Source organism: Macaca nemestrina, chromosome 4 (assembly GCF_043159975.1).
Source record: "Macaca nemestrina isolate mMacNem1 chromosome 4, mMacNem.hap1, whole genome shotgun sequence".
Taxonomy (NCBI): domain Eukaryota; kingdom Metazoa; phylum Chordata; class Mammalia; order Primates; family Cercopithecidae; genus Macaca; species Macaca nemestrina.
Window position 1 is genome coordinate 45894989 of NC_092128.1, and position 27638 is coordinate 45922626.

The 27638-nt window shown below is 37.5% G+C and overlaps 1 long non-coding RNA gene across 1 annotated transcript; it reads left to right on the top strand.

The window, feature by feature from the left end:
• LOC105475256 (uncharacterized) lies at positions 1–27282 on the top strand. Its single transcript, XR_011622026.1, has 7 exons — positions 1–364; positions 1363–1433; positions 3717–3933; positions 4208–4329; positions 17013–17185; positions 24521–24632; positions 26434–27282. It is a non-coding gene; the product is annotated as an uncharacterized lncRNA (long non-coding RNA).
• Positions 27283–27638: the final 356 nt, after the last annotated feature.

Below are 27638 nucleotides of genomic sequence, written 5' to 3' on the forward strand. Positions count from 1 at the left end.
GTCAGCCTTTTGTGAAGAAATTTGATTTAATGTAATCAGTCTTTAGAAGAGGACTGTTCCTAGTCACCTTTGTTGCCCTTTCAAGAACATCAAAGCACTATCTGGAGCGATGAAAAGCATGGTCTGTGATGCTGGGTTGGAAGCCCAGCCCATCCTGCCCCACCTGTCACTATCTATGTGTGAATTTGGTAAATTACTGAAACTCTAAGCATTGGTTTCTCTATCTTTAAAAAGGGGGTCACAAGAATAGTAATAACTTCACTGGGCATTAGTGAGGATCTGAAGAATTCGTGTGAGCAATGCCCTCTACTTAGTGCCTGACACAGTAACTGGTCAATAAATGATTGTTTGCCATGTTTGAAAAGTAAGCAGTATAATATTTTTTACTATATAGTACTCTGTTACCAAAATGTAACTATGTAACTAGAGTTAAATATAAATGTTCCTATTGACAAAGAATTTTGATATTTCTAGGATATAAAGCTGATTCTACTTTGTTCTATAAAATCTTTCAATGATTTCGCATAATTTTGGCAAAAGTGTGCAAAACCCTCATCATGATACACAAATTATCTCATCATCTTCCCTGCCCTCACTCCATATTTTCCCAGCTTTGTTCACTAGCTCTCTAGGTTGGAATAGATGCATTAGACATATGACACTACTAACTGCCCCTTGTCCATGGCCATGTTCCTTTGTCTAAGCTGTTGGGAGCCCTCTCTTTGCCTTCCTTTACCTTCTGACACACTTGTGCTCCTCTTTATTAACCCCAAGCATCTTTTCTTCTAGGTAGTTTGTGTGGATGCTTCCCATTCCCTAAGCAAAAGTAATCATTCTTTCCTTTTTACTCAATTCAGTTAGCATACAAGAAATGAAAACCGTGTTTATACATCTGCCCCCATTAAGCTATGCATTTACTGATGGCAAGCATGGACTTTGTCCTGTTTGTTATTTCCCCAGCATTGAACACTCTACTTGACCCATGTACCTGCTAACTAGTATTTGTTTTAATGAAAAATTCATAACCAAATATATTTATTGACTTTTTTTTTTACCTGTTCTCACCACTTATATTGCTCCACCTTGATCCAAACCATCATTGCTTCCTAGCTGGTTTCCCTTCATCCATCTGCCTTCCCACAAGCTGTTACTGACATGGTTTGAATCTGTGTCCCCACCCAAATCTCATCTGGAATTGTACTCCCCATCTGTTGAGGGAGGAACCAGGTGGGAGGTGATTGAATCATGGGGTAATTTTCCCCACACTGTTCTCTTGATAGTGAGTGAGTTCTCGTGAGATCTGATGGTTTAAAAGTGTGGCACTTCTCTCTCTCTCTCTTTCTCTCCTGCTGCCACGTGAAGAAGGTCCTTGCTTCACCTTTGCCTTCTGCCATGATTGGAAGTTTCCTGAGGCCTCCCAGCCTTGCAGAACTGTGAGTCAATTAAACCTTTTTTTCTTCATAAATTACCCAGTCTCAGGTAGTTCTTTATAGCAGTGTGAAAATGGACTAATACAGTTACCAAAACACCAGGGATTTGGTCTAGGTCCTGTTGTTAATCACACAGAAAGCCAGTCACTGAGATAACAAGTATTGCCAGGGAAGAAGGCTTTATTCAGGTGCTGCAGGTAAGGAAATAGAAAATCAGTCCCAAATCCATCTCTCCAACTCACTAAAATTAGGGGTTTACGTAGCAGGAAAAAAAAAAAACATAACCATGTGTGGGAAAACAAGATTTAGGGAGGGTTATGGAAGTAATCATGATGAATGAGGGGTCTGGAGTGTCATTGTCCAGATGCAGTGACCTGGTAAATTTCAGTTTCTTGTTACTATTTGGGAGCCCTGATGGTTGGTTTCCTGAAAAAGGAGCTCAGATGAGACAAATGTTAATTTTCTCAAACTTTAAAACTGGGAGGGTCGATTTCTATGTTAATTCAAAATAAGCCATGAACATCTGTTCCATGGGACATTTGGGCTGGTTTTAAGTCTAGTCCCAGCAAAGCAGCCAGACTAACATACTTTACCCTCCAATGGCTTCTCAATACTTTCAACGTAAAGCTCACAGTCATTACAGTGTCCTCAAGGCATGAGTGATCAGGAGCCCATTGCCTCATGAATCTCATTTCCTCCAGCTCTTGTCCTCTAATACATCACTCCATTTGCACTGACCTTATTTTCATTCTTTGAATACACCAAGCATGCACTTACCTCACAGCCTTTGCACTTACAGTTCTCACTGCCTGGCAATCTATTCACTCACACATCTGCACATCAACCTCTGCCACTTCATTTAGGTCTCTGCTTCAATACAAATTGATTATAGAACCCTCTCTGGTCACTCCATTTAAAATAACTCCACCACCAACAATTTGCTTCAGCTTTATTCTTCGTTAATTTTCTCTCTAGCATTCATCTCTATCTCCTTTATATGCAATCTATTTAATTTTGCATTTACTTATTACTTGTTTTTATGACTTGTATATATGCATTTAATAAATATGTTGTCTGAATTAATATTATAGTTAATGTTATGCTCATTATAGGATAACAGTCTCTTCTTTTTGGCTAATAGTTTTAATTTACCTCCTGTCACCCCTATCCCTACAACTTTTCTCTTCCTTTGTTATCAGGGAAAACTTGACATAGAACAAAATTGATAAATATATGTAAGTTAAAGGGTCATACTGAGGAGGTTATGTTTACAGCATGAAGGCAGGGGTCCTAGGAAACATTATAAAGTAAGAAATCGGTTTTTGAGCCTCAGTTTTTTATTCTTACATACATCACCTTCCCCCTCATACGACATACCTTTTTCATTTCCTGTAATCAGTGCTTTGTAGTCTTTCTCTTCAGTTTGATATTCTTAATGAATCCCATTCTGATCACTGGTCCCTTCTTCTATATTAGACACTCATGGAAATACTTCTTGCTTTCTACCTACTGTGGAAAACTCTCAGAAAGCATCAAACATTCATGCATGCTAAATCTCAAGAGGATTTGAATTTTTTCAGAGATTAAAGTCTTAAAATAGAACATTAAAATACTGCCATAGATTACAAAACACCAACAGGAATGAACAGGAGCTAAATGTTTTCATGTTAGTCTTGTTCACCCTGAAATCGCAGTTCTAGGAGGTCATCTCCGCAGTGCTAGGTACTAAACAAAACCAACAACTAATTAACCTTCTCAAGAGCTGAGACCTAGCTTTTGTTAAATACCTAGAAGAGTGTCAGGCATACAGTATGCATTATGTAAATGTGTATTATTTCTTTTTTTTAGATTAAAGATTTTTATGGCTCTGTGGAATCTAATAAACTTTAGAAGAAAATTTTACAGAATATCTACAGTTATGATTTTACTAAGCTAAATAGTTTCCTTGCTATTTTTCCCATGATTTTTGTGTCTTTTCCTAGTACAAATTTCCTATTGATTTTCTGCATATGTAGGTCATAATAAAATGACACCCTCTTCTAAGGCAATTTTTTGGGCCATTTTTTATAGAATTTTTGAAAGTACTTTCACATGGTAACCTCAAGTTTCTCTTGGCCCTCATGTAGGGGAGTTGAGTGATTTGTCCAAGGTGACAGAGCTGGTTAGTGATGAATCATACCCAAGACCCATGTGGGAGGGTTCCTGGTGCCATGTCAACCTCATATGGAAAGGTGATGTTACTCACCTACCGTTGGCAGGACTTATTATTTTGATTTCCTTTTCCAGAAACAATGATGGATTTGCTTTGATCCACCCACAAATCCCTAGCTTCATTATGCCTGCAGAATAAGGTTTTTAAAAAATACTCAATTAATTATGTAAGATCAGTAATTACATAAGACCTAGAAGTGACCAAGTGTTTTGACCTTCTACAATGAAATGCTCTAACCAACTCATCTGAACAGAAATCTGGCATGCAGTACAGCGATCAACAGAGTACCAGGTAATTAGTTCCAGAAATACCTACCAATTAGAAGGGTCTGAACTTACAGGCCTAACAGATGTTTGTTTTGAGCTTTGGTTTTGCTAATTCTAGTTGTTGTTCCTAAAATTTTTTAAAGTTATAATGTATTTTTATTACACAAAAGTTTCTAGATGAGGGGAAAAGATTTTCTTAAAGCAATTAATAAATGATGAAATTGGCTTATAAATATTTTATAATGACTGAATTCGATTAAATCAAAATTGCATTTATGCATTGTGTGTTTTTAAAACAGTTTTCTTCAAACCCTAACTTAGTGAAGACTGCAGGAAAATAATTAAATGTGAAGGAAATAGGGGAACTGAGGCAGAAAGGCTAATTCAGTGCTAAAAGACTCCTGATTGAATCACTGAACAGGTGAGAGAGAAAATACATTTTCCTTTTGAAATCCCTTCTTTCCACAAGCCATTCATTAACATGGGACACTAATCACATTAGCCATTGTGGATTATGACTGCTATTGGCAGGTTGAATTAAATTCCTATTAAACCTTAATTTAGAGATTTGTATCATACGTTTTCAGATCTCTGGAGTTGCTCCTAGACGTGCTCTTCTGTAATTTGGGTAGGTAGGGATACAAATGGCCCACAAAATGTCTTTATTTTAGGCGGTAGATTGCAGATAAGATATGCTGTGTTCTCAAGAAATACTTTATAATCAAAATATAACTTTCTCATTATTTAAATAAAATTGTATTGAATTCTCAAAATACAAGAATTACATAGAATATTTGGAGGGGAGAATATTAATACTCAAAATAAATTGCTATATGCTTTTCTCTAACTACTCTACCCTGTTCTTTTACATTAAGAAATCAGGAGATGATAAACACTCTATGGATGCAATCATTTCTTGATCATTGACAAAATATAACTTCAAAGTAAATCAATCTGTTCTTTTCTTACTCCCATAGTGCTTAATTTACTTCTCAACTGATATATCATTCATTGGAATTTCTTAGAAGACGATATTGTGATGCTAACTCAGTACTGAATACTGTGAAACATTGTATTGCAAGGTGTGTTCCACGGAGCAACAGCATCAGAGTCAGCTGGAGTAGCTATTAAGGTACAGGTTTCTGGGTCCCAGCCTAAGCCTTCTGCATCAAATTTTCCAAGGCTAGAACCCAGCAACCTGCATTTTTAATAGCTCCAGGCTGATTCATATGCTAGGGAATTACTAACTTGCTATTTTATCTCTCATTCAGTTCACTGCTTTAGAAATAGTAAAAAAGGAAAATACTAGAGTAAAAGAAACTCCTCAACTATTGGCAAAAGCATTAGATGAGCAATGTTCAGTGTAGCAACAGCCTAAACAATGTAATAATATTACAGGTATAAAGTAAGACAACATTTTCTATAGAATGTTGTTAAAAACATACACTTCCTGGTATAAAATACCTCGCTGAGAAGGGAAAAAATGAAAATGGAAAAAGTAGTAAAGAAATAAAAAAGCAATTGATTATCAATCACACACATACCAAAGATCACTTCCCCTACACATTTTTGTAAGTTTTGCTTTGTACAAATCATGAATGCACATGAATGTCCTTTAATCATTGTGTATTTTAAAAATTTGATTCCTGAAATTTTTAATTGAAAATTCTAGCTGTGAAAATAATTAATATTTAATTGGAAAGATTCCCCATGTTACATCTTGAGTTAAGATAATATGAACACTTGGGCTGAGTTAAATATAAATACTGTACATGAACAAAACAAACAAAGCAAAGTGAGGGAGAAAAAGAGAGAAGCAGATTGAAAGAAACATAGACAAAAGTAGATGAGTAAGCTTCCTTGAAAATCTGTAACTCACATTGACCTGGCATAGGTTTGCAGAGTAATATTTTTCAAAGATAAAACAATCCTTTTGAAATCTTTTCCACAATGGAATGACACAAAAGAAAACTATGTGTGTGCATATGGGAGTGGTGGTCACCAGAAAATATCTAAGAAAATGAAACACTTTACTGGTTCTAAGCTCCTGCTGTAATGAAATCGTGACATTTACGGATTTAACATTCATAGTTTTGACTATTGTAGAGTGACCTGAGTCCCTGGCATGCAGTAATCTGTAATTTTAATGAGGCACGATTTGAATTGCATGTGTTGAAACACTGAGGTGTCAGACACAGTCCTGCAGTCTGTTTGAGTACCTAAGCACTGCCTAGCAATGATTGTTGTTGCACATGTGTAATAATGCTTATGCAATGATACAAACTGCACCACCTTTCCTGACACCTAAAAGTTAGCTTTTAGAGCTGGTGACAGACATAAAGAAAAAGTCAAAAAAGTGAAAGAAACAGATGGCTCTACGAGAAAGCAGAATTTTGAAATTAAAGAATTGCATATCTTTCTTATGCCTGTAATCGCAGCACTTTGGGAGGCTGAGGCAGACAGATCACCAGTTCAGGAGATCGAGACCGTCTTGGCCAACATGGTGAAACCCCATCTCTACTAAAATACAGAAAAAAAAAATTAGCCAGGCGTGGTGGCACGTGCCTGTAATCTCAGCTACTTGGGAGACTGAGGCAGGAGAATCCCTTGAACCCGGGAGGCGGAGGTGGCAGTGAGCTGAGAACGTGCCACTGCTCTCCAGCCTGGGAGACAGAGCAAGACTCTGTCAAAAAAAAAAAAAAACAGAATTGCATATCTTAGATAAAAAGAAACCCAGTTTGTGATACATAAAGAAGAGTAGAGCCCACCAGCTAAGCATGTGAACTTTGGAGCCACACTTCTTGATCCTAATCGAACTGATTTCTGATAAATTCCCAGAAGTGAGTGCCTTAGTTTGTTTCTCATCAGTAGAATGAGGATAATGATAGTGTATCTCTCAAAGGCTTATTTATGAGGGTTTAAACCAGTAAACATTTATAAAGGACTTATAAATAAGTAAATACTTACAAATAAGTAAATATTTATTTATTTATTTGGACTTTAAATGAGTTAACATTGGACTTATTTGGACTTTAAATGAGTAAATATTTATAAAGGACCAATAAAGTTTGGTGCAAAAGTAATTGTGGTTTTGGACGATGAATTTTAACTCATTATAACTAAACTCAAACACATCTTTATTAATCAAAATAGGAGCCATTACAATCAACACATTTTTGCCAATGAGAAATAAATTTGTTTAGTCCTGTAGCGTAGCAATCTGCACTTCGGGATTCAACGAACTCTTGGAAAGCATTTTCTGCATTATGCTGGTTGTCGAAGTGTTTTCCCTGCAAAAAGTTGTCGAGATGCTTGAAGTGAAGAAGTGGTCATCTGTTGGCCAGAGGTCAGGTAAATATGGCGGCAGATGAGGCAAAACTTCCTAGCCCAATTCATTCAACTTTTGAAGTGTTCATTGTGCCATGTGTGGTCAGGCATTGTCCTGGAGAAGAACTGAGCCATTTCTGTTGACCAATGCCAGCTGCAGGCATTGCAATTTTCAGTGCATCACATCGATTTTCTGAGCATACCTCAGATGGTTGCTCTGGAATTCAGAAAGCTGCAGTAGTGCAGTGAATCAGACTGGCAGCAGACCACCAAACAGTGCAAGGCTGTGTGTGTGTGTGTGAGAGAGTGTGTGTGTGTGCACGCGCACACGCGCAAGTTTGGCTTTGGGAAGTGCTTTGGAGCTGCTTCTGGGTCCAGTCACTGAACTGATCATGTCTGGTTGTCTTATAAAATCCACTTTTCATCCCACATCACAATCCGATTGAGAAATATTTCACTGTTGTTACATAGAATAAGACAACACTTCAAAACAACAATTTTTAAAAAAATTTCAGTCACTCATGAGGCACCCACTTATTGAGCTTTTTCACCTTTCCAATTTGCTTCAAAAGCCAAATGACCATAAAATGGTAGATGTTGAGTCCTTCGGCAGCTTCTCATGTAGTTGTAAGAGCATCAGCTTTGACAATTGAACCACCGCTGAACTGTACATTCATTAGCAGTTTCTGGACCAAATGTGTTGTTGGTGTTTTGAGTTGTCTCTGCTGCTTTAAGACCCATTTTCAACTCGAATAAAAAATCACTCAAATGGCCAGGTGCAGTGTCTCATGCCTGTAATCCCAGCCCTTTGGGAGGCTGAGGCGGGTGGATCACCTGAGATCAGTTCAAGACCAGCCTAGCCAACATGATGAAGCCCCATCTCTACTAAAAATAACAAAACATTAACTGGGTGTCGTGGCGGGTGCTTGTAATCCCAGCCACCAACTCAGGAGGCTGAAGCAGGAGAATTGCTTGAACCCAGGAGGTGGGGATTGCAGGGAGCCGAAATCATGCCGCTGCCTTCCAGCCTGGGCAACAGAGTGAGACTCTGTCTTGAGAGAAAGAAAGAAAGAGAGAAAGAGAGAGAGAGAGAGAGGGAGGGAGGGAAAGAAAGAAAGAGAGAGAAAATCACTTGAATTTGCTTTGTGTCTAACATCATTTCCATAGTCTAAAATAAACATAAAATAAACAGCAAGTAATTAGTCATTAGCAAAAATAAAAAAGGAAAAACATAAAGTGGGAAATGCCCATTAAAATGATGTATAACATAACCACATTTATTTAAGAATGTATTACAATATCAAATGGCAAATTCCAAGAAGGCAAAAACCGCAATTACTTTTGCACTAACCTATAGAAGTGCCATGGACATGGTGCCATATTAGTGTTTATTTAAATAAATTCAGATAGAATTAGTATGACAATTTCAGGGAATGTCTTAGAAAGGGCATCTAGAGAAAGACAGATGTTCTCTCTTTCATCAAGTGAGAGAGAAAGACTTAGTAACATTTGTAAAGACAATTTGTGTAGGAGGCATGTGTATCTTGAAGGAAATACGACTTTCAAAAATGCCAGGAGTGAATAGAAAATATCATTTTTGTGATTCTGGAAGTTTTTACAGGAAGAATCCTCTCTGAAGAACAAACATTTACTTTATTTTATATTCAGCTGATAAGGACAATGATTTCAATTGAGAAAAGTTTTATGTGCTAAAAATATGAAAAGAACTTCATGGAATACTCAGTTGATTAAAAAAATGCATACATCAGCCTTGAGGATGAATAGAAACTTTATTTTCCTGGAACAACATTATCTAGGAGACACACATATTATCTTCAGCTTCCTCTTTTTGCTTTGTCAAGTGTATTCCTTGGCACTTGACAAATAAATGAGCATAACCATAATAATAACTTGACTCTACACAGTCCATTTTTTCAAGAAGCTGTATGAGCATAAAGCATACATTCTCCCCATCCATTCTGCCAGCAAGTCAATGAGGTTGGCCTTTAAATAGGACTCTGGTGCATTCCAATTTGCAGGCAAGCATTACTTGTTGGGAATGTTCTCTAGAGATGAAGACTGCAGGTTCTGTGCTATTTAAAAGAATACAGCAGATTTCAGAGAATGGTGATATGATCCAGCAAACCCACTATCATTAGACTGAAATAAATGGGAGCAGTTCAATTAAACTCACAGTCTGAAAGGTAATTTAAAGTCCTCTTTCTCCAGATTGGTGTGTATAAGTGCTCAATTTTTATTCCTAACTTTGCTAGGATTGTTAACATCAATACATAATAGAGGTGGCAGCCAAATGCTTCATTTGTTCAGTACAGAGCTCTACACTCAAAAACCACCACACCCACCACTCACCATGTCCAAATGCAATTTCCCTCTTAAGCAATTCACCTTAAGATAATCATTTCCCTGCAGTTGTGTTTAAATCCTAGTTTTAACAGGTCCATGTGGCTTGTTCTAAAAAAATATGTAACTTGAGATATAAATGATACATGGTGACTGATCTCATTGATCTTCATAACCAAGGAATCTCATTGCTCTTTACAAGGAAATATAAATGTCATGTGAGATCAGTCACCCTAGATTCCCCTCAGCAGCCAAGGGATGCATGCTGTTCCTGCTTCTTCTCTTCTCCAGGACTGAAATACTTTTAGGGAGAATATTCTGAGTGACATACAATCAGAAAATGATTCAAGCTGTGATCCCTGGCTAAATTCTTGTTACCATCTGTATGCAGTTTAATAACTAGCAGCAGGACCCAATAGCTGTCCTCTCACCGGACTGTTGGCCGCCTACCTGATTCCACTATTGCCAGTAATATGCTGTTGGAAAGACCAAAGTGGTAGCTGAGGCCACCATCTCCTTCAAAGTTTACGTAAAATTAAAACTGAAATTGAATATTTTCCCTATATTTCTGAGAATTTCTGGGGCCTAAATCTCTGTGGCCACTTCCAGCTCTGAATTTCTTCAGTTTCCTGTAGGTTCCAAGACTTATGTCTTGTAGCCATTCCTTCTGCTCTGTGAAGGTCCAGATATGGAACTCAGGCCCTTTCTCTGATATATTAGAACCCACTGCACTAAAGGTTTGCAGCACCAGGGGTTTTTATTCAATTTAGAATGTTTACATGTTTGTACAGACACTTAGATACTGCTCAGCCTCCTGTCATTTAGAAAGCTCTCTCCTTTCTCAGATGTCCGTATTTATTATGCACAGCATTTAGCTACCATTCCGACTCAATCCAACATCTGACACTAGATATCTACCAGTCCTGCTATCTTCTGCTCCAAATAACACAGAAGAACTAGCAGATGATTTGAAGTTTTAGAATTTCCTTTTTTTCATACTAGTCTCTGTACATGTTTCCCTGATTACTTCTCCCTCCTATATATATTCATACTGAGCCATTTACAGCAAGGGTCATAAGTAACACCATTTAGGGACATTTGGACTAACAAAGTGGTTTGAATCCTTTGACTTTAGTGTCAAGTCTGCTGTAAAAATATTTTAGGTAGTCCAAACTAATTGAGTCAAACAACTGACTACCTTCCTTCCTTCCTTCTATTTTTCCTCTTTCTTCCTTCCTCCTTTTTTTGCATAACCACTAAAACCAATTTTCAAATTTTATTCCAATTCATAGGAGAGGAGGAAATCTGGCTCATATAAATATATATCTATAATTTCTAAACTCCCAGATCCCTTCAAGAATATTACTGTAAATGTATTTCTGTAAATGTATGGAGCTCAGATTTAGTTATTGTTTCATGTGTCTTTATGAATTGAACTTCAGTATCTAACTCCAAACAGACAGAATAGAATTGGCATTGTTCACACATATAATAAAGCATTCAAAATTGCACATAAATTAAATGTCTTATACCCTACGTTTGCCCAAGCCATGGCCAACAAAATAGGATCACAGTAACATTGGCAAAAATATAGTATCTCTAGTTCTGCTCCTATTTGCTTCACAAAAACTCCATGTATCTCAAATCCCTCCTAAATAATTCCTAAAGTCATGCCTCACCTTTTTCTCAGCAACTACCTGAACAAGGATCACTTTCATCCTCTCCTGCTCAGGTCTGGGTCCCTGGAGCAATGTCTGCCACTGAGGATCCTGATGCTACAATCAAAGTTACCTCGACTTGTGCCTGGGCTCCTTGCTCTGCTCCATCCTCTTTTGATTCTAAATGGAGATAAGCAAGGCTTCCTGCTCAGGCTGTCCTGAGCTGTACTCTCTTCCCATCTTTAGTAAGCCTTTGTGACATGATCAGCAAGCCAGGTTTATTGCCTGATGCTTTCTCTATTTTGCTGTGATTTTAGTAAAGCAGCTCTTTTTTTATTATTATTCTCACCTGTAATTTCCTCCTTCCAAAATGTACAGTGTATTATACTGGGATAGAGGGATAGGTCCTATTCTCAGCTCCAGCTGGCCAGCTGCTTATTCTGCTCCTTCTTTAGGAAAGTCTTGTGCCCTTCTGAGGTCCCCAGATATTTTCTCCACAGGACTTTGAAGATGTCCAGATTTTGAATTAATGAGCCCACAGAGCAAGCATTGATTACCTTTAGCACCACATGATTAGAAATAAAGGATAGGAACACTACCATTTGACCCAGAAGTCGCATTACCATGTATATACCCCAGCCAAAAATATATATATATATATATCTACCAAAACAATGCACTCATATGTTCACCACAGCACTATTCATAATAGTAAAGACAGAATCAACCCCAGATGCCCATCAATGGTGAACTGGATAAAGAAAACATGCTACATTCACATCACTGAATGTTACACAGCCATAAAAAAGAATGAAATCATGTCCTTTGTAGCAACATGGATGCAGCTAGAGGCTAATTTCCTATGTGAATTAATACAGGAACTGAAAACCAAATACCATGTGTCTCACTTATAAGTGGGAGCTACACATTGAGTACACAGCAACACAAAGATGGGAACAATAGACATTGGGGACTACCAGAGCAGGGAAGGTGCGAGGAGGCGAGGGTTACAGAAGGTGGCTTGGCAATCTTAGGTGGTATGTAACAAATTCTTTTTTAAAATATTTAAACAGTATTTAAGTATTGTTAAATGTGTAAATTTATTAGATGTTTTGCTTCTAGTTTCTTATATTTTGGACTATGCTCACTACCTGGGTGACAGGATCATTCATACACCAAACCTGCATATGTGCCCCCTGAATCTAAAAGTTGAAAAAAAAAATCATAGGAATATGAAGTTGCCTCGTACCGGTTTTCACAGTTTCATACAACCTCAGCATCATTGTGCAACCATTTAAACCATTGAAGTTCTGAGGGAGGTTACCTTTGTGATGTTATAAGGTGTCTATATTTCTTCTTCATTGTCAATGTGCATTGAAAATGTTTTAAAACAATGAAATGTTAGAATCATAAAAATGTTTACAATTTTATTTCATTTTTTTCTGTTTTCATCTTGGTAACCTGTTCAGTGCAGTGTGGTCTCTGCATATTTACAATATCAATTTGCAATATCCTTGATTTTCTCTTTAGTGACCCAAGATACTATAATAGAGCCTATGCCTACACACACCAGTGATAGATTAAAAGACAAGTGTTATCAGATGTTTGAACAGCTGTTTACCTGTGCCAAATTGAACTGATTAAATGACCATGTTCTTTAAAAGAAAAAAAGCCAAAGTACGAAAGCTAAGAGAGTCATAAAGAAAGAGCCCTTTTCTATTTCCTAATATTGCTTTATATGCATAGGCATTGGTAGGACAAAAGATGTGTCAAAAAGATGATTCCTATGTAGCATTTTAAAATGTAAATCTAGGGATGTTCTGAATATTCTATTTGTATGTTCAGGAGACAAAGAATTATTTTCTCCACATTATATGCTTTTGTCAATGCCATTAAAACTGATCTCTTCTTGTTCACCTAATGTGACTAATAATTTAAGGTAGCTTGATAATAATTACTTCTCCTATGTGTAACTCCTGAATAAAAGATACACAGATTTGCAAAAAGATAGGTAATAGTAAGTTTATGGTGGAGAAGCCTGGCAGACAGTTCCTTAGCCAAGTAATAAGCCATCTGACAGCATATGTTCCCTGATATGGTATGAAGAAAAGGGCACAACACCTGTGTGCCTTTCTTCTTCAAACTATAACTTCAGAACATTCATGAGAAAATATAAGGTAAAAACCCAACTGAGAGACATTCTACAAAATACTTGACCCGGACTCTTCAAAAGTACCAAGTTCATGAAAGGGAAGAGCAGGAAATTGTCTCGGATCTGAAGAGACTAAGGAGGCATAATGACTAAGTGCAGTGTGGTGTCCTAGCTATCTAGGAAAAGAACACAGTGGAAGAACTGTGAAATCTTAATGAAGACTATAGTTTGGTTAACAGTATTGTGGCAATGTTCATTTCTTAGCTTTTATAAGTGTATCAAGGTTATGTAGAAAGTTAACATTAGAGGAAGCTGGGTGAAGTATATAGAGAAATACTCTGTGTATCTTTGCAACTCTTCTATAAAGATAAAATTATTTCAAAATAAAATGCTTATTTTAAAATGAACTTGTAAGTCTGAGAGATTATTTATAAGTTTGTTAATTCATGGCAATTAAGTAAAATATCAAGAGTGGGATGCAAGAAGTTCAGTTCTGGTATATATCTATATCTGTATCATCTATATCTACCCCTATAAAGTAGATAAAGATATACAATCTATGAAGATATATAAATATCTTTAATGTTTATAAAGATAGAGATAGATGCACACAAATAGTCTCACACACACACACACACACACTAGATTTTTTAATAAGCATGAGATGGCAGGGATGGGAAGTGTATTCTGCTTTAGTGTAGGCAATAAGATGCACCTAAACTTTAAAGTTCTGATGAAATCTAAGATTTCTGTGTAATATTTATGATAATGTTTTCTTTCCTAAGCCCATTAGTTCACTTTTCCATAATGCATCAGTTCAGAGTGACATCTATAAAAGTGTTTCTTGCCAGATTTTTCCCTCTAAAATTCTTATTCCTTATCCCATCTGGCTTTGCAAATCCATAAAATATATATGTTGCATCACATTATTTAAAGCAGCTTCCAATGACATTCAGCGACTGCAAGCGTGGCTTAACTGTTCCAACATCTGATGCAAATGGCTTCTTTAATTCTCCTTGGATCAAGCCACTCATCTTTGGGTCTGATTGTTGCTTATCATCATCTGTGGAGCAGTCTGCTCTACTTTTCTTCCGTCTGTTCAGGCTTAGGCAAGCTTACTGTTGAGCAATTCCATTTCTTGCTATTGCCAAAACAGGTTTTATTTTATGAAATTTTACACAGCCGAACTTCCCCTGACAGTAGCCACCCCACTAGATCCAAGCCTGTCAAACTCACTGTAGTAGCAATGGAAGACTCTTTAAAGCCAAGACTCTTTAAGTGTTGATGTCAGGACACAAAGATGCAAACCCTCAGAGTACATGTTTCTGTTTGCTTACCATCCAGGATTAGATGACCAATTCAGAAAAAGTGGAGGTACCACATTATCATCTGTGACATACATTCAGTCAAATGTAAAATCCCATTACAAAGATAATATTTGATCTTAATCACAAATGCCATATATCTAGCCGTGTTTGGGGACTATGAAGTAGTAATGGTTTTCAGGATATACAAATCTCTCAATGAATATCAATTTAAGATGAGCTTGTATCTTTTTTTTCCTTTTGACGGAGGATGAAAGTGACTGCTCACTTTTTGCATTACACTTTGCAGCTTTCAAAGTGATTTGATAATATGTATGCATCCAAAAAATTGGGAATAAAATATTTTAGGAATTTACCAAATGACTAGCAACTTTGAGAGAACACACTGATGTATGGCTGTTCGCTTGTACTGATATTTAAAGGAAGAAAAATGGACAGTCTTGTTCTCTTCTCTGAGACTGGGAAAGAGAAGTTGCATTATTCCTTGTTTTCTCTTAACAAGATTATGTGAGAAGTCCAAGACCAGATAAAAATATGATATTGTCATTTGTGAAATATTCTTTTCCTTTATCTACATCACATCTGAAAATAATGATACTGCAAATGTCATTTGTTTTGTGTTTTGTCTTATATTTTTCCCTTAAACTCTCATGTGATTTTGATCTAATAAAAACATAACTCAGGAAAATAAATCAAGGACGATATACATTTCATCAGAATGAACTTGTGATACTTTACATAATTCAATAACTTTCCAGTTGACTGCAGAAAGACATAATATTCCCATGGGCACAGATTCACATTCTTAGAGTAAGTGCTCACATAACTGATAGGCAGCACAAAGAAACACACCAAGAATGTTCTTGGGGAAGAGAATAATCCAGCGGTGTATGGCCTTATGCACCTGCCCTGTTTTACCCAGAGGAAGAGAACAAAATGGGCCTGATGTGCCCGATATATAATTCATTAACAGTGAGCACTTCATTTCTAATCTCTGCCAAAAGAGAAAGAACCAATCTGCCTACCATTCCTTGCTATACCTTATAACAGAACCAGGGCAAAGTACTCATCTGTCCTCTAAAGAAATGATATAAGAGGTAAATAAGAAATAATATAAAGTTATTAGAAGACTGGTAGAAAAATGTATAAATGCATTGTTGACATTAAATAAAAGAAGCTTAATATGTATAGATTGTTATGCAGAAATTACATTGAAGTAACGAAGTGGATATTTCTGTTACACTATTGGTCAATGTGGCACAGATGGCTAGTGTCCAACAAAACTTTTTACTGTCTTCCATATGGAAAATTCAGTACTATAAGCTGTTGGCTCACCAAAATACTACATTTTCCAGACTGCCCTTACATCCAAGAACCATGTAATTAGTTCTCCCCAGTGGAAGTCACTTCCATGCTGGGATTTAAAAAAAAAAAAATTATCCATCATCTCTGTCTCTTGAACTAAGAGTCCCCGAGTGATGTCAAAGCCACAAAATGGAAGAAACCTAGGTCCCTGATTTACTACGTGGAGGAAACTTCCTACCTCCAGGAACACCAGTGTAGAATTGTTAGGCTTGTCGGGAAGAAGCTTTTATCACATTAAAACGCTAAATTTGCAGTTAGGTTGTTACAGCAAAAATCATTACCCTATCTTACACAGTCAGGTATTGATCCATCAACACATTAAGATAAATGGGTATAAAAAAAGCTTCATCAATAATTATATCTGATGAAACCTTCAGTGTAAGGGAGATATAATAAACAGAAAACAAACTCTTTTAATTTAAGAAGCATGTAATTAAATATAGAAGCAAGAAAGGTAAAAATGTCATTAATAAATATGCCATCACATGAGGAAAGTGCTGAAGTAATATGTCATTTAAATGTGGGTTCATAAAAACCTTTGCCTTTTTTGAAGAGAGATGTCTAAATTATGCTTTATATGGTGAGAAGAATTGTAATCTTAGACTTAATACCTAATTGCCTGATGCGGACTTGTACCAGATATGATATGCTATTTTAAAGATCAATGGTAGAAGGAGCTGAAATCTCACTACATAAATCAGCCCTCCTAACTATTCTGAATATTTAATTCGCCACCTGGCCACTGTGATTAATCCCCCAGCCCACAGAGTGTCACTAATTTGGCTACTTGGTAACAATCTGGCTTTCTGTTTCCCAAACGATTATTTTGGTCATTTAACCCACACTAAAAGATAGAACACAGACCTCTTTGTCATTCTCTCAATATCACTATCCTCTTTTCTCACATTTTCTGCAGAGACCATTGTTGGCAAAGTCACCTAAGATCTCCAGGGTCTACAGCAAATCCCTTACTAAGAAATGTAATAGGCCAGGCGTGGTGGGTGGCTCACGCCTGTAATCCCAGCACTTTGGGAAGCCGAGGCAGGCAGATCACGAGGTCAGGAGATCGAGACCATCATGGCTAACACGGTAAGCCCTGTTTCTACTAAAAATACAAAAAATTAGCCAGGCGTGGTGGTGCGCACCTGTAGTCCCAGGTACTCGGGAGGCTGAGGCAGGAGAATGGCGTGAACCCAGGAGGTAGAGCTTGCAGTGAGTGGAGATCGGGCCACTGCACTCCAGCCTGGGCTATAGAGCGAGACTCTTGTCTCCAAAAAAAAAAAAAAAAAAAAAAAAAAAAAGAAATCTAATAAAGAACAATTGGGCAGAAAAATATGAACTCGATGTGTAAAAGATCATGATTTCCATTTCTTAAACTATGAGGACTAAGCACAAGGTGTAAAAATTAATCTTTCTTGTGGGATCTCTCTTTGGTTACTCAGGTTTCTACTTTAATTTTTCTTCTCTTACAAACATCAAGAAACAATTCAGCTCAGATCTCCCTTTACCTAGCAATTTCTAATTCCACAGAGGCTACATCCTTTCACACAGGCCCCAAATTCTCCCCATAGGCTTTAAAGGGCCTAAAACATGTCCAAGGCTCCTTGGAGTCCGTCTTGCAAAGGAGAGAGGTTGTTTCAGAGTTAAGGGGCAAAGTGGGAAGCAATGCTTTAAATAGTGAAAAGGAGGACCAATCACCCCATTCTCCCTACCATACTCTGCTCTTCCTTTTCCCCATCACATTGATCATATTGGATCACATCACACCATGCTGTCTCTTGTCTCTTCCCCTACTGTAACGTTAACATTATAAGGGGAAACATCTTACTCTGCTCGGTTCACTTACATATCCCAAATCTCAAGTGTAGATTTTCCCTAGCACATAGTAGACACTTAACAAATGTTTTCGGAAAGAATAAATGGATTAATGTCAAAGCAAGCACCATTCACGTCACCACAATTTCAAGAAAGGTCAAGTCATAGTCCCATGAGCGGATCTATTCTAGTCTTATCAAGACTAATGTGGTAAGATGTTTATTGTTGTGTCTCTGAGTTCCTCCTCCACCTCTTATTTCAAGCCAAAAGGAAAACTTTGTAATTCTTGCTTTCTGGAATTTGGCTCAGGAGAAGGCAACAAAAGCCTGTAGTCAATAGCTTGGCTTGTTTTTTGAAAATGCATCAGGGCCAATGAAGAGAGTAGGCCAGATGCCCCGGCAGAGAAGGTTAGAGGAAGGACAGCCTCATGGTAGAACAAAGTGAAAGTCCTTAGGTTGAGAAGGGACTAAGGTCTGTGGGTTCCAGGATAAGCAATGACGAAAGAGGTTCACTCAGTGGCTTGGCATCTCTTAAAACACTGAAACATTGGCACAACATAAGAGGGTAGAGGCATACCGGCTGCATTTGATTTTTCCCTTTAGTTGAATAGAGATTTAGAGCTAAGCTTTTTAAGTAAATAATATGAGATTTTTTCCATACCTGAGATTATGAGCTCTAAATTCTACTACACAAATATTATGCTATCTTAGGTCTTGAGAACTTAAGAACTCAAGATTGATCTGGTTATTTTCTGGATTTTCAAATGATTTATCAAAGACTAGGAAACATCTAATGACTCTTTGGTCTAAAAAAGCCCCCTGGATTTGTGACTAGCTGAAATCTATGACCTGGAAGATCTAAAACTAGCTTGATCCCTCCAGTGTAATTAACCACAGAAAATATCTCATGTTGGCAACCAGAAGATAACATTAACAATACTATCCGCTTCTCTTTACATTCTCTTCTCATCCTGGTACTCAACTGGCCTGGCCTAAAAGGAGAAAATGAGAAATACAGTAGCAGACACTGAGAGGAATGAATAAGACTCGCAGATAACTTTTTTTTTTTTTTTTTTTTTTTTGAGATAGAGTCTTACTCTGTCACCTAGGCTGGAGTGCAGTGGCAAGATCTCAGCTCACTGCAACCCCCACCTCCCGGGTTCAAGCGATTCTCCTGCCTCAGTCTCCCAAGTAGCTGGGATTATAGGCATGTGCCACCATACCTGGCTAATTTTTGTATTTTTAGTAGAGATGGGGTTTCACCAAGTTGGCCAGGCTGGTCTGGAACTCCTGACCTCAGGCGATCTGCACACTTCGGGCTCCCAAAGTGCTGGGATTATGGGATTACGGGCGTGAGCCACCGCGCCCAACCAGATAACTTTTAATTATATAATCAGGTAATTGAATTTAATGCCAAATAAAACTTAAAATGTTTAAAAAGGATACTGATAGGTTTAAGTGGGAAAAAGATCTTTAATATATATTCAGACCATTTTCGGGAAATGAACAGGCAGTTGGACTGGTGAGAAAGACTCTATAAAAGTTCTTAAGACAAATGTTAATGTTTGTAAAATATATTAGCAGAAAGAGTGAGAGAAAAGGAGAGAGAGAGAAGGGGAGAGGAAGGAAGGAGGGAAGGAAGGAAGGAAGGAAGGAAGGAAGGAAGGAAGGAAGGAAGGAAGGAAGGAAGGAAGGAAGGAAGGAAGGAAAAATCTTAAGGGACTAGACTGAGTTTTATATCTGATTTTCCAAGTAGAAGAAAATGTGTGAGTCCACAATTACTGGACCTGAAAAACATTTGAAAGAATGTTCTTTCTGAGACAGGAAGGAAAACCAAATGTGAAGTTTTCAGAAGGGAATAATTTAATTAAATTAGGAATAACATCTGCCCTCATTAGGAAATTTCTAAAGGCAAGGAGTATTAGAGAAGAATTATGGAAGAGAGTTTAGAACAACAGGGACTAATCCCTGTAGTCCATCCCTGTAGATTTCACCACCTACTCATATATATTCCCAGGACAGAAAGAAGGGTGGGGAACCGGGAAGGGGAGGGTATCCCTGATTCCTCTTAAAGACAGAATCTCAGTCAAAGATAACTTTCTTTCCTATTAGAATATCAGGAAATGATGGGTGAAGCGTTCCTAATTTCTCCATATTTTTCTGTGTATTCCCTCCTTCTACACACTTTAGGTTCCTTTGTGATCCATAGAACTTTGTGTAGGCCCCTATTCAGCAATAGCAATTGTGGATAGGCCCTCCTCTAGGGTTCCTCTCTCATCCAGCAGTGGAAGCTTGAGGACAGGGGCCATAACTTACTCCGCTCTGTATTCCCAAGAGTCATTTACTCATAAAATACTTATGAAGCATCTATTGTATGCCAGACCCTCTGCTAGGTAGGGACCATAGAATGGCAAACAAGGTCAGCAAGATCTCTGACCTGCTAAAGATTACGTTCTACGAGGAATAAACAAAAAGAAAAAGAGAAAAATAAAGAAAAACATTGAATTATTTTGAATTGCAATCATTTTTATGATTTTTTTTTTTTTTTTAAAAAGGCCTGCAGTGGTGGCTTGGTGACTTACGCCTTCAATCCAAATCTTTTAGGAGGCTGAGGCAGGCAGATTGCTGGAGGCCAAGAGATTGGGACCAGTTTGGGCAACATAGCAAGACTCTCTCTCTACAAAAGGTGAAAAAAACAAACAAAAAAACCCACTAGCTGGATATATACCTATACTTGTCGTCTAGGTACTCAGGAAAGTGAGGCAGGAGGATTACATGCATTCAGGAGACTGAGTTGCACTCCAGGCTAGGTGACAGAGCAAGACCCTATCAAAAACAAAAGAAAAAAAGGAGAGAGAGATAGAAATGAGGAAATGAGGAATAACAAAGGAGCAGAGCAGAGGAGCAACTTCTTTAGGTAGTATAATCAAGGCAAGTCTCTCTGAGAGGGAATAATTTAAACTGAGATTTGAAGAAAGGGAAAGAACTGTCTGTGCAAATGGTGTGTACATGTAGGTGGCAGGGGGGCATCTACACAGAAGAAAGAGCATGTGCAAAGGCTCTGAACAAGATAAAACTTGATGTGCCTATGTAATTAAATGCCAGTGAATGTGGACACAGGGAGTGAAGAGAGCGGAGCATGGGATAGGGTGGGGAGGTAGACAGTCTTGGAAGTCATGGTAAGAAATTTGGATTTTATTCCAAGAACGATGGGAGACCATTGCAGTATTATAGGCATAAAAGTTATATTATCCAGTTTGGATTTTGAGAAGAGCACTTTTGTATGAGGAGTAGATTTGTATGGGAGGCAGATTTAGGAGGGTTTTTTACATATCCCAAAGACAAACGTTAAATTCTTGAACCAAGAGGTAAATAACAGAGATGGAGAGAAAAAAGCAAATCCAAGATATATTTTAGCCATTAGCTTCCCAGAGTGTCCTGAAGGCCTGAATATAAGCATTGACAGAAAGAGTAAGGAATCCAAGATGAGTCTCAGGCTGAGAAATTATTTAGAACATAGAGATGGGAAGACATTTTTATGGTAGTAGAAGGAACAGATGGGTACAGGTTGGGGAGGGTAGAGTACAAAGAAGAGTTCCATTATAGTAATTTGACAAACATGTGAGCCATCCAAGCACAGATGTCAAGCAAACAGTTACATAGGCTGATTTGGAGCAGGGAGGAAATTTAGCCTGGGTGGAACATTTGGGGTCACCAACATAAGATGTGATTGAATTTATAGCAATTACCTAAATATAGAATATATGAAAAGAATTCAGTATCTTTCAGCATGCTTACTGCACATTTGCTGAATGAGGACAATAATCTGGACCAATAAGGCAAAATTTCCTGCCTCCATCCCTGGTCTTCTGTAACCACCCTCCATTTGACTTTTTACATGCCAGTTACCTACCTTGATTTCCACATAGTATCTGCTGCTTAACTTCCCAGATACCCCATTAATTCAGTTTAACTCCTTCAGATCATGTCCTAAGGAGACACTGCAGAACAAATAGCCTTACTCCCTAGTGCCAGGATTCCTATGCTTCATATTTTGATCTATCTTGTTGACAGTGGGTTTGTGATTCTTATAAGAACACAAGCAAAAAATATATTTCCAGATGGTTCTCGAAATTAAGGGAGATGGTGAGACCATTGGCAAGTATGTTTAAAGATAAATAAATAAATGAACAAATAGTCTAGAATAGCCAGGCATTTGCATGTGTTTAGATAATCAAAGGAAAAGATCTTTACAGGTCAAAATATAATTGAATATACCTAAAAAATTCTGTAAACTGTCAATTTTTTAACATTAAGGATTTTGAGATCTTAAAAGTTGTGGTCCACTTTCCAATCAAACACACTATGTGTTTAAGGAAACAAAATATAATGCATGTAAATTATTTAATTTAAAAGAACATCTCATTCTTTACTGGCATCATACTTCTTGTTAAAAATTTCACTGTAAGTGATCTGAATTTTTGAACATTAGCTTTCCCTCATTACCATAAAATCATGATCTTTTAAGGACAATTGAGAGTACAATTAACCTTAAGCAAAAGATGTCATCATGTTCTGATTGATTATCTCAGCTTTCAAGAGTCAGTCATCTGGAGCCAGTGTTTCTAATAAAATAAATTTTTCAGAAAGGAGATGTGATCTATATTTTCTTGGCTCTCTGAATACAGAACAGACCTTGTGGGATGCATGCCTAATGAGTCATCCTTGTTTTTCATGAAAAACATGGTTTTCCAGTACTGTAGCATTTTGCTCTTTACTGATGCATTTGCATAAAATGAATATATTACAACTTGGATGTTGTAATTTAGTTAGTTTAATTATGAAAGTCACACCCATGCCTTGGTAATTTCATGAATCTGTAGGGTGCCCAAGTTTTTTACGGGTCTTATTCTGATATTATGTCTCTGTAGAGTGAAACTTCCTTAACTGTATTTGATTATGTTAATAGTCTTGGAATGGGCACATGTTTACCATGAATACAAAAACAAATGTACAAGGTCTCACTTTAGCAGCAATTCTGCCATGGATGAATATATAGCACACACAAAAGAATTATATGAACTAATTAAATATACCATCATGTTACCCTTCCCATTGAATATGGTTTAATACTCATACATTGGTTTTTGTTTAAAGCACTTACAATTAGTAGTCGCTAATTCACAAGTTCAGTATTTTTATACCATGTGTCTCCATAGGTATTTACAGAGTAAAAAATACAGTCACTGACCCAGTTGTTAATATTATCAGTATGCTTGAAATATCTCTCCAAGACCCACTTACCTCTGTGTTCACACCCAATCATATATTCGTTCAGTTAACATTCCTTCAGTTATATACTATGTTCTAGGCACTGTCATAAGGACTGAAGGTATAACAAAGAATAAGGCAGTCACAGTTCCTTCTCTCATGCCGCTTATATTCTAGTGGAGCAGACAGAATGCATAGTTTAACAAATTAAGTAGTAACTACTTTTATAAATGTTATGAAGGAAGTAACTGGAATGCTGTGATGGAGCATAATGGTGGCCAATATCACCTTAAATTTTTCCTCAGTTTGCCTGAACTTTACACGGGTTTCTGCCTGATTATAGGTTCCCCCCCCCCCGCCCCCGCTTCCCTTTCCTTAGAGCATTTACTTGAGAAAACTTGCCATTGTAATTGCTTTCTCTACTCCTTTGAGACGCAATCTTCCCCCAGCCCTTTGACAGTTTACCACCCAGGAATGTCTTTCTGGAGGACCTGGGGCAAAGCTTTGAAACGTAATCATCAGGGATGGTAGCGCCCCTATCTCCCAGTCTCTATGGGAAGGTAGGAGTCTAACTTAACCAATTAGTAAACACAGATGATCTAATCACATTGAAAACCTCCCCCTCAATATTCTATAGGACTTTTCCACTAGCTCATCTCGGTGCTTAAACACTCTCTGGATTTTTATTTCAGTGGTGTTGAGTTCACTCTGTCTCCTCTATTGCAATAGTTTAATTAAGTCTTCCTTGTTTAGTATCTTTGTCCAGGGCATTTTTTCTTTGACAATTGAAGGAAGAAAATCCGGCCATCTTACCTTAGGTAGGGGTGAAGAAAAGGCAATCATTCCATGAAGAGATGGCATTTAAGTTCCATCCTAAATTATAAGCAGAAGCAATGAGAAGAATAATGAAAAAGTACTTCAAGCAGAGGGAGCAGTCAGCACCATAGCCCTGTGGCTGGAAAGGGCTTGCCATGTTCAAAAGACCAGAGCGACTGACATGGGATCAAAGAGACAGCATGAGACTGGTACACAGGCAGGGCCAGGTCATGCTGCCACTTGTAGGCCAAGGTTGGACGTTTATATTTTATTACAAATGTAATGGAAAACCATCGCAAAGTCTTGAGCAAAAAACAAAAACAAAAAACAAAACAAAACAAAAAAACTATGACCTGGTTTGAGAAAGAAAAAAAATAGTCCAGCTGGGGCAGCTCTAAGGACTGGATGGGGTTAAAGTGTGGGTCCCAGACATGAAGTCAGCCTTTCAATCTTCAGTGTGAAAAACAAGTGTTTGTATTTATGTATTTATTTATTTGACTTGAGATCTTGCTTTGTTGCCCAGGCTGAAGTATAATGGCACCATCATAGCTCACTGCAGCCTCAACCTCCTGGGCCCAAGCAATGCTCCCACCTCTGCCTCCTGAGTAGCTGGGACTAAAAGTGTGCACCACCAGGTCTGGCTAAGTTTTTAGTATATTTTTAGAGAAAATGTCTTGCTATGTTTTCCAAGGTAGTCTCAAATTCTTGGGATCAAGCTATCCTCCTGCCTCAGCCTCCTGAGTTGCTGGAATTATGGGTATGAGTCACTTTGTCTGGTTAAAACATGTGTTTTTAAAGACTCCAAATCTAGGAAGTACAGATTTGGTAACTGGGTGTATTAGCCGGTTTTCACATTGCTATAAAGAAGTACCTGAGACTGGGTAATTTATAAAGAAAAGAGGTTTAATTAACTCACAAGCTGTATAGGAAACATGGCTAGAGAGGAATTAGGAAAGTTACAGTCATGGCGGAAGGCAAAGGGGAAGCAGCCACGTCTTACATTGCTGGAGAAGGCGGAAGAGAGAGAAGGGGGAAGTGCTACACACTTTTAAACAACTAGATCTTGTGAGAACTCACTCACATAACGAGAACAGAAAGGGGGAAATCGCCCTCTTGATCCAATCACCTCTCACCAGGCCCTTCCTCCAATGATCAAATCCAAACTCTATCACTGGGAGCTCTGATAATTGAAAATAAATGCAAGATTAGAATACTTCCCTAAAGAAAATGTATTCAAGTACATTTGGTCTTGTAGATAAAAGGACAGAGAACAGGTATAATAATTAAAAGTTTTTTTCAATGCAAGAAACCAAATGCATTGAGAAACTACTCCAGTTACTTTCAGGAGCGCTAAACATGTATTACCTCAACTGATTTTCAGTGTTGATGGGGCTCTGTCAGAGGATTATGGACTTGGCTGACTCATGTAATTGTGATTTGCCAGAGATTCAGACATACCTCTCTTTCCAATTTCCTCTTAACCTTATCACTAATCTTACTAATTAAATATAAATGAGTAGGCATTGTTAGCACAGCTGGTCTATATAAACTTATTCATGAATTTAGGAACTGTAAACAGCCAATCAGCTAAGACTTAAAACAAAGGCATCAAACCTGTGGTCTATCTTGCCTTATGCTGCCTTTCAAAGTCTCATTCAAAATTATTTGCAAAAAGCAAGATTTTCCTTTATGTCATTGCCTCTAAAATTTAGACCTAAATTTGACCATTTTAATTTATCTAGTTGAGACAATAAGCCATAATTGTATGAAGAAAGAATTTGATGACTATTAAGTGATTAACAAGGAGAGAGTAAATAATACCATATTTCAGATATTGGGAATATAACATCCATCCTCTATAAGTAGAAATTGTGAACCAACATCTACTGAGATTAGCCACTCACAAAGAGGTTTTAATATATTAAAGAAATATTAATTGTCTACTTCAAGGTCAGCAAATCTTTTCTGTAAAGGACCAGATAGTAAATATTTAGACTGCGAAAACCATGTAGTCTCTGCTGCAACTCCTCAACTCTGTCATACATAACTGTGCTAAACACATTCCAATAAAACTTTATTTATGGACACTGAAATTTGAATTTCACATCATTTGTACTTGTTATGTAATATCCTTTTTTTGGATTATTTTCAAACATTTCAAAATATAAAAGCCATTTTTAGTTTGCAGGCAGTACAAAGCAGTCTCTGCCTGGATTTAGCATGGCCCCTGTTTGCTGACATCTGATTTCCTGCATGTCAGACATTGGAGAGACCAGGATAAGAAAGATAGTTTTATAAAGGGATCCACAAAATCCAATTTACATGACTAAGGATTACGTTATGGAAGACCAGTCTAATGTAACCTTGAAATTTTTGCATGAAACTTGTCTAACATGTGACATTCTCTTTTCTTTTCTTTCTTTTTTCTTGAGACAGGGTCTCACTCTGCCACCCAGGTTGGTGTGATCACGGCTCACTTCAGCCTCAACCTCCAGGTCTCGAGCGATCCTTCTACCCCAGCCTCACAAATAACTGGAAAGACGGGCACAGCATCACATCTGGCTAATTAATAAATTTTTTTGTAGAGATGGGGTCTCACTATGTTGCCCAGACTGGTTTTGAACTCCTGAACTCAAGCAATCCCCCTGCCATTGGGCTCCCAAAGTGCTGGGATTACAGGCATAAGCCATCATGCCTGGCTAGTCATAACATTCTTGATGATCAAGAAGAAGTTGGAGAAGAATCATTTTCATGGGCCTCTTAAGGAGAAAGCGCCCTTACAAAATAAGTCCTTTTTTAGAAAAGAAAGATATAGAGTGAGCAAAAGCAAGTCTCCAGGCAGTTTTACTTATGAATGAAACATCCCACAATCTATTCAGCTCCTTTGGCTCTGGTGTCATGCTTGTTAGGAAACTTTGATTTCCCATTCAGTTTCCCAGGTACTTTGATATTTCAAAGGTAATGTCCTGAGTAGCAGATATAATTATTCCTACCATAGGAAATGAAGTTCCCTACTATGAATTAATAAACTGGTAAGCTTGGATAGTTTCAATCAATTACCCAGAGTCTGATAAATAAAAATAACTCTCTGAACAAGGAAAACTGAGAACCAGACCTGGTGTCTTGGTGAGCCCCTCAAGGTAGTGGCTTCCCTTGAGGCTCTGACTACACTGCGGTCACACAGCTCTTCACTGCCAATGCCTCAGTCAAGCAGTATGCTTCTCTCCTGCCAGATTTTCTCTTGAGCACCTTTAGAATGTATATATTTATTTTTTATTTTCTCTGTGAATATTTCAGTATATTCTTGGATTCTCGTTAATGCCACAATTCCGTTATTAAAGTACATTTATATGAATTCCATAATATCAACAAATTAATGTTAATGTTAAATTTTCACTGTCTCACAAGCATTTTAAATTTAGAGTTGTGTTTACCTTTCTTTTTATGATTTTTAATCATTCTGTATTTGCTTGCATTTACTGGGAAGCAAATGATTACTTCCTATGGTAGAAAATACAGCTTTTAAAAATTCAACCTGAAGCTTTCTTTTCAAACCTTAGCAAGAGCCTCTCTCTATAGTAAACAGAGCACTGGATTGAGAATCAAAAGATCAATTAAGTTTGGGATTTTTCTCTGCAACT